The sequence below is a fragment of the Oncorhynchus gorbuscha genome, unplaced genomic scaffold (assembly GCF_021184085.1).
Source record: "Oncorhynchus gorbuscha isolate QuinsamMale2020 ecotype Even-year unplaced genomic scaffold, OgorEven_v1.0 Un_scaffold_1461, whole genome shotgun sequence".
Taxonomy (NCBI): Eukaryota; Metazoa; Chordata; class Actinopteri; order Salmoniformes; family Salmonidae; genus Oncorhynchus; species Oncorhynchus gorbuscha.
In genome coordinates, this window is record NW_025746236.1 from 90,001 (window position 1) to 97,500 (window position 7,500).

General features: G+C 45.5%; 1 pseudogene; it reads left to right on the forward strand.

Annotated features, from left to right (window-relative positions):
* LOC124022870 overlaps nucleotides 1-7,500 on the forward strand; it is a 64,131-nt pseudogene that overhangs the window by 35,506 nt on the left and 21,125 nt on the right.

Below are 7,500 nucleotides of genomic sequence, written 5' to 3' on the forward strand. Positions count from 1 at the left end.
CCCTGTACAGGTATTGATGGTAACCTGTGTGTGTAGTCTACCCCTGTACAGGTATTGAAGGTAACCTGTGTGTGTAGTCTACCCCTGTACAGGTATTGAAGGTAACCTGTGTGTGTAGTCTACCCCTGTACAGGTATTGAAGGTAACCTGTGTGTGTAGTCTACCCCTGTACAGGTATTGATGGTAACCCCTGTGTGTGTAGTCTACCCCTGTACAGGTATTGATGGTAACCCCTGTGTGTGTAGTCTACCCCTGTGTGTGTAGTCTACCCCTGTACAGGTATTGATGGTAACCTGTGTGTGTAGTCTACCCCTGTACAGGTATTGATGGTAACCTGTGTGTGTAGTCTACCCCTGTACAGGTATTGAAGGTAACCTGTGTGTGTAGTCTACCCCTGTACAGGTATTGATGGTAACCTGTGTGTGTAGTCTACCCCTGTACAGGTATTGATGGTAACCTGTGTGTGTAGTCTACCCCTGTACAGGTATTGATGGTAACCTGTGTGTGTAGTCTACCCCTGTACAGGTATTGATGGTAACCTGTGTGTGTAGTCTACCCCTGTACAGGTATTGATGGTAACCTGTGTGTGTAGTCTACCCCTGTACAGGTATTGATGGTAACCTGTGTGTGTAGTCTACCCCTGTACAGGTATTGATGGTAACCTGTGTGTGTAGTCTACCCCTGTACAGGTATTGATGGTAACCTGTGTGTGTAGTCTACCCCTGTACAGGTATTGATGGTAACCTGTGTGTGTAGTCGACCCCTGTGTGTGTAGTCTACCCCTGTACAGGTATTGAAGGTAACCTGTGTGTGTAGTCTACCCCTGTACAGGTATTGATGGTAACCTGTGTGTGTAGTCTACCCCTGTACAGGTATTGATGGTAACCTGTCTGTGTAGTCCCCTGTACAGGTATTGAAGGTAACCTGTGTGTGTAGTCTACCCTGTACAGGTATTGATGGTAACCTGTGTGTGTAGTCTACCCCTGTACAGGTATTGATGGTAACCTGTGTGTGTAGTCTACCCCTGTACAGGTATTGATGGTAACCTGTGTGTGTAGTCTACCCCTGTACAGGTATTGATGGTAACCTGTGTGTGTAGTCTACCCCTGTACAGGTATTGAAGGTAACCTGTGTGTGTAGTCTACCCCTGTACAGGTATTGATGGTAACCTGTGTGTGTAGTCTACCCTGTACAGGTATTGATGGTAACCTGTGTGTAGTCTAGTCTATTGAAGGTAACCCCTGTACAGGTATTGATGGTAACCTGTGTGTGTAGTCTACCCCTGTACAGGTATTGATGGTAACCTGTGTGTGTAGTCTACCCCTGTACAGGTATTGATGGTAACCTGTGTGTGTAGTCTACCCTGTACAGGTATTGAAGGTAACCTGTGTGTGTAGTCTACCCCTGTACAGGTATTGATGGTAACCTGTGTGTGTAGTCTACCCCTGTACAGGTATTGAAGGTAACCTGTGTGTGTAGTCTACCCCCTGTACAGGTATTGATGGTAACCTGTGTGTGTAGTCTACCCCTGTACAGGTATTGAAGGTAACCTGTGTGTGTAGTCTACCCCTGTACAGGTATTGATGGTAACCTGTGTGTGTAGTCTACCCCTGTACAGGTATTGATGGTAACCTGTGTGTGTGTAGGTATTGATGGTAACCTACCCCTGTACAGGTATTGAAGGTAACCTGTGTGTGTAGTCTACCCCTGTACAGGTATTGATGGTAACCTGTGTGTGTAGTCTACCCTGTACAGGTATTGATGGTAACCTGTGTGTGTAGTCTACCCCTGTACAGGTATTGATGGTAACCTGTGTGTGTAGTCTACCCCTGTGCAGGTATTGATGGTAACCTGTGTGTAGTCTACCCCTGTACAGGTATTGAAGGTAACCTGTGTGTGTAGTCTACCCTGTACAGGTATTGATGGTAACCTGTGTGTGTAGTCTACCCCTGTACAGGTATTGAAGGTAACCTGTGTGTGTAGTCTACCCTGTACAGGTATTGATGGTAACCTGTGTGTGTAGTCTACCCCTGTACAGGTATTGAAGGTAACCTGTGTGTGTAGTCTACCCCTGTACAGGTATTGATGGTAACCTGTGTGTGTAGTCTACCCCTGTGTGTGTAGTCTACCCCTGTACAGGTATTGATGGTAACCTGTGTGTGTAGTCTACCCCTGTACAGGTATTGATGGTAACCTGTGTGTGTAGTCTACCCCTGTACAGGTATTGATGGTAACCTGTGTGTGTAGTCTACCCCTGTGTGTGTAGTCTACCCCTGTACAGGTATTGATGGTAACCTGTGTGTGTAGTCTACCCTGTACAGGTATTGATGGTAACCTGTGTGTGTAGTCTACCCCTGTACAGGTATTGAAGGTAACCTGTGTGTGTAGTCTACCCTGTACAGGTATTGATGGTAACCTGTGTGTGTAGTCTACCCCTGTACAGGTATTGAAGGTAACCTGTGTGTGTAGTCTACCCTGTACAGGTATTGATGGTAACCTGTGTGTGTAGTCTACCCCTGTACAGGTATTGAAGGTAACCTGTGTGTGTAGTCTACCCCTGTACAGGTATTGAAGGTAACCTGTGTGTGTAGTCTACCCCTGTACAGGTATTGATGGTAACCTGTGTAGTCTACCCCTGTACAGGTATTGAAGGTAACCTGTCAGACCAAAGATGATCTCATCTCCTTCATCACCATTCATCAACTGGAGCTGGTTACTGAATACAACGGACAGGTACACACACACTCACATAAAACACACACTCATACGTACACACACACACACACACTCACATAAAATACACACTCATACGTACACACACATGCCCAGGATCATGTGTAGCAGATGCAGATTTGTAAAGTCATTCCTCAGCGTGAAATGTCTCCACTAGCTAGCTTTAAAATGTCTCCACTAGCTAGCTTTAAAATGTCTCCACTAGCTAGCTTTAAAATGTCTCCACTAGCTAGCTTTACAATGTATCCACTAGCTAGCTTTAAAATGTCTCCACTAGCTAGCTTTAAAATGTCTCCACTAGCTAGCTTTACAATGTCTCCACTAGCTAGCTTTACAATGTCTCCACTAGCTAGCTTTAAAATGTCTCCACTAGCTAGCTTTAAAATGTCTCCACTAGCTAGCTTTAAAATGTCTCCACTAGCTAGCTTTACAATGTCTCCACTAGCTAGATTTACAATGTCTCCACTAGCTAGCTTTACAATGTCTCCACTAGCTAGCTTTACAATGTCTCCACTAGCTAGATTTAAAATGGCTCCACTAGCTAGCTTTAAAATGGCTCCACTAGCTAGCTTTAAAATGTCTCCACTAGCTAGCTTTACAATGTCTCCACTAGCTAGATTTAAAATGGCTCCACTAGCTAGATTTAAAATGGCTCCACTAGCTAGCTTTAAAATGTCTCCACTAGCTAGCTTTAAAATGGCTCCACTAGCTAGCTTTAAAATGTCTCAACTAGCTAGATTTACAATGGCTCCACTAGCTAGATTTAAAATGGCTCCACTAGCTAGCTTTAAAATGTCTCAACTAGCTAGATTTACAATGGCTCCACTAGCTAGATTTAACATGTCTCCACTAGCTCACTTTAAAATGTCTCAACTAGCTAGCTTTAAAATGTCTCAACTAGCTAGCTTTAAAATGGCTCCACTAGCTAGCTTTAACATGTCTCAACTAGCTAGCTTTAAAATGTCTCCACTAGCTAGCTTTAAAATGGCTCCACTAGCTAGCTTTAAAATGTCTCCACTAGCTAGCTTTAAAATGTCTCCACTAGCTAGCTTTACAATGTCTCCACTAGCTAGATTTACAATGGCTCCACTAGCTAGCTTTACAATGTCTCCACTAGCTAGCTTTACAATGTCTCCACTAGCTAGATTTAAAATGGCTCCACTAGCTAGATTTAAAATGGCTCCACTAGCTAGCTTTAAAATGGCTCCACTAGCTAGCTTTAAAATGGCTCCACTAGCTAGCTTTAACATGTCTCAACTAGCTAGCTTTAAAAAATGTCTCCACTAGCTAGCTTTAAATTGTCACCACTAGCTAGCTTTAAATTGTCTCCACTAGCTAGCTTTAAAATGTCTCCGCTAGCTAGCTTTAAAATGTCTCTACTAGCTAGCTCTAAACCATCTCCACAAGCTAGCTTTAAAGTGTCTCCACTAGCTAGCTTTAACATGTCTCGACTTTAAAATGTCTAACCCAATTTTGGTGGTAAGAACATTTCAGGAGGTCTGTCTTGTTATAGCAACACCGTGGGGGTGCTGTCAATTCTGTAGACATTAGAACATTAGAACATCCGTAGACATTAGAACATTAGAACATCTGTAGACATTAGAACATTAGAACATCCGTAGACATTAGAACATTAGAACATCCGTAGACATTAGAACATTAGAACATCTGTAGACATTAGAACATTAGAACATCTGTAGACATTAGAACATTAGAACATCCGTAGACATTAGAACATTAGAACATCTGTAGACATTAGAACATTAGAACATCCGTAGACATTAGAACATTAGAACATCCATAGACATTAGAACATCTGTAGACATTAGAACATTAGAACATCTGTAGACATTAGAACATTAGAACATCTGTAGACATTAGAACATTAGAACATCCATAGACATTAGAACATTAGAACATCTGTAGACATTAGAACATTAGAACATATGTAGACATTAGAACATTAGAACATCTGTAGACATTAGAACATTAGAACATCTGTAGACATTAGAACATTAGAACATCCGTAGACATTAGAACATTAGAACATCTGTAGACATTAGAACATTAGAACATCTGTAGACATTAGAACATTAGAACATCTGTAGACATTAGAACATTAGAACATCTGTAGACATTAGAACATTAGAACATCCATAGACATTAGAACATTAGAACATCTGTAGACATTAGAACATTAGAACATCTGTAGACATTAGAACCAGAGTGACTCTGCCAATTCTGTCTGATCTGTAGACATTAGAACATTAGAACATCTGTAGACATTAGAACATTAGAACATCTGTAGACATTAGAACATTAGAACATCTGTAGAACATTAGAACATTAGAACATCTGTAGACATTAGAACATTAGAACATCCGTAGACATTAGAACATTAGAACATCCGTAGACATTAGAACATTAGAACATCTGTAGACTTTAGAATATTAGAACATTTACATTTACATTTAAGTCATTTAGCAGACGCTCTTATCCAGAGCGACTTACAAATTGGTGCATTCACCTTATGACATCCAGTGGAACAGTCACTTTACAATAGTGCATCTAAATCTTAAAGGGGGGGGGTGAGAAGGATTACTTATCTATCCTAGGTATTCCTTAAAGAGGTGGGGTTTCAGGTGTCTCCGGAAGGTGGTGATTGACTCCGCTGTCCTGGCGTCGTGAGGGAGTTTGTTCCACCATTGGGGAGCCAGAGCAGCGAACAGTTTTGACTGAGCTGAGCAGGAACTGTACTTCCTCAGTGGTAGGGAGGCGAGCAGGCCAGAGGTGGATGAACGCAGTGCCCTTATTTGGGTGTAGGGCCTGATCAGAGCCTGGAGGTACTGAGGTGCCGTTCCCCTCACAGCTCCGTGAGGCAAGCACCATGGTCTTGTAGCGGATGCGAGCTTCAACTGGAAGCCAGTGGAGAGAGCGGAGGAGCGGGGGTGACGTGAGAGAACTTGGGAAGGTTGAACACTAGACGGGCTGCGGCGTTCTGGATGAGTTGTAGGGGTTTAATGGCACAGGCAGGGAGCCCAGCCAACAGCGAGTTGCAGTAATCCAGACGGGAGATGACAAGTGCCTGGATTAGGACCTCGCTCGCTTCCTGTGTGAGGCAGGGTCGCACTCTGCGGATGTTGTAGAGCATGAACCTACAGGAACGGGCCACCGCCTGATGTTAGTTGAGAAACGACACACACAGAGCGAGAGGAAGCTTCTCGCACACAGAGCGAGAGGAGGCTTCCTAGCACACAGAGCGATAGGAGGCTCCCTCTTCTAGAAAGAACAGAGCGAGAGGAGGCTTCTAGAAAAAGAACACAGAGCGAGAGGAGGCTTCTAGAAAGAACAGAGCGAGAGGAGGCTTCTAGCACAGAGCGAGGAGGAAGCTTCTCGCACACAGAGCGAGAGGAGGCTTCTAGAAAGAACACAGAGCGAGAGGAGGCTTCTAGAAAGAACACAGAGCGAGAGGAGGCTTCAAGAAAGAACACAGAGCGAGAGGCGGCTTCTAGCACACAGAGCGAGAGGAGGCTTCTAGCACACAGAGCGAGAGGAGGCTTCTCTGCACACAGAGCGAGAGGAGGCTTCTAGCACACAGAGCGAGAGGAGGCTTCTAGCACACAGAGCGAGAGGAAGCTTCTAGCACAGAGCGAGAGGAAGCTTCTCGCACACAGAGCGAGAGGAGGCTTCTAGAAAGAACACAGAGCGATCTCTACTTCTAGAAAGAACACAGAGCGAGAGGAAGCTTCTAGCACACAGAGCGAGAGGAAGCTTCTCGCACACAGAGCGAGAGGAGGCTTCTAGAAAGAACACAGAGCGATAGGAGGCTTCTAGAAAGAACACAGAGCGAGAGGAGGCTTCTAGAAAGAACACAGAGCGAGAGGAGGCTTCTAGCACACAGAGCGAGAGGAAGCTTCTAGCACACAGAGCGAGAGGAAGCTTCTCTAGCACACAGAGCGAGAGGAAGCTTCTCTCACACAGAGCGAGAGGAGGCTTCTAGAAAGAACACAGAGCGAGGAGGCTTCTAGCACACAGAGCGAGAGGAAGCTTCTCTCACACAGAGCGAGAGGAGGCTTCAAGAAAGAACACAGAGCGAGAGGCGGCTGCTAGCACACAGAGCGAGAGGCGGCTGCTAGCACACAGAGCGAAAGGAGGCTTCTAGCACACAGAGCGAGAGGAGGCTTCTAGCACACAGAGCGAGAGGAGGCTTCTAGCACACAGAGCGAGAGGAGGCTTCTAGCACACAGAGCGAGAGGAAGCTTCTCTAGCACACAGAGCGAGAAGAAGCTTCTCCCACACAGAGCGAGAGGAGGCTTCTAGCACACAGAGCGAGAGGAGGCTTCTAGCACACAGAGCGAGAGGGAGCTTCTAGCACACAGAGCGAGAGGAGGCTTCTAGCACACAGAGCGAGAGGAAGCTTCTAGCACACAGAGCGAGAGGAAGCTTCTAGCACACAGAGCGAGAAGAAGCTTCTCGCACACAGAGCGAGAGGAAGCTTCTCGCACACAGAGCGAGAGGAGGCTTCTAGCACACAGAGCGAGAGGAGGCTTCTCGAACACAGAGCGAGAGGAGGCTTCTCGAAAGCACACAGAGCGAGAGGAGGCTTCTAGAAAGAACACAGAGCGAGAGGAGGCTTCTAGAAAGAACACAGAGCGAGAGGAGGCTTCTAGAAAGAACACAGAGCGAGAGGAGGCTTCTAGGAAAGAACACAGAGCGAGAGGAGGTTTCTAGCACACAGAGCGAGAGGAAGCTTCTAGCACACAGAGC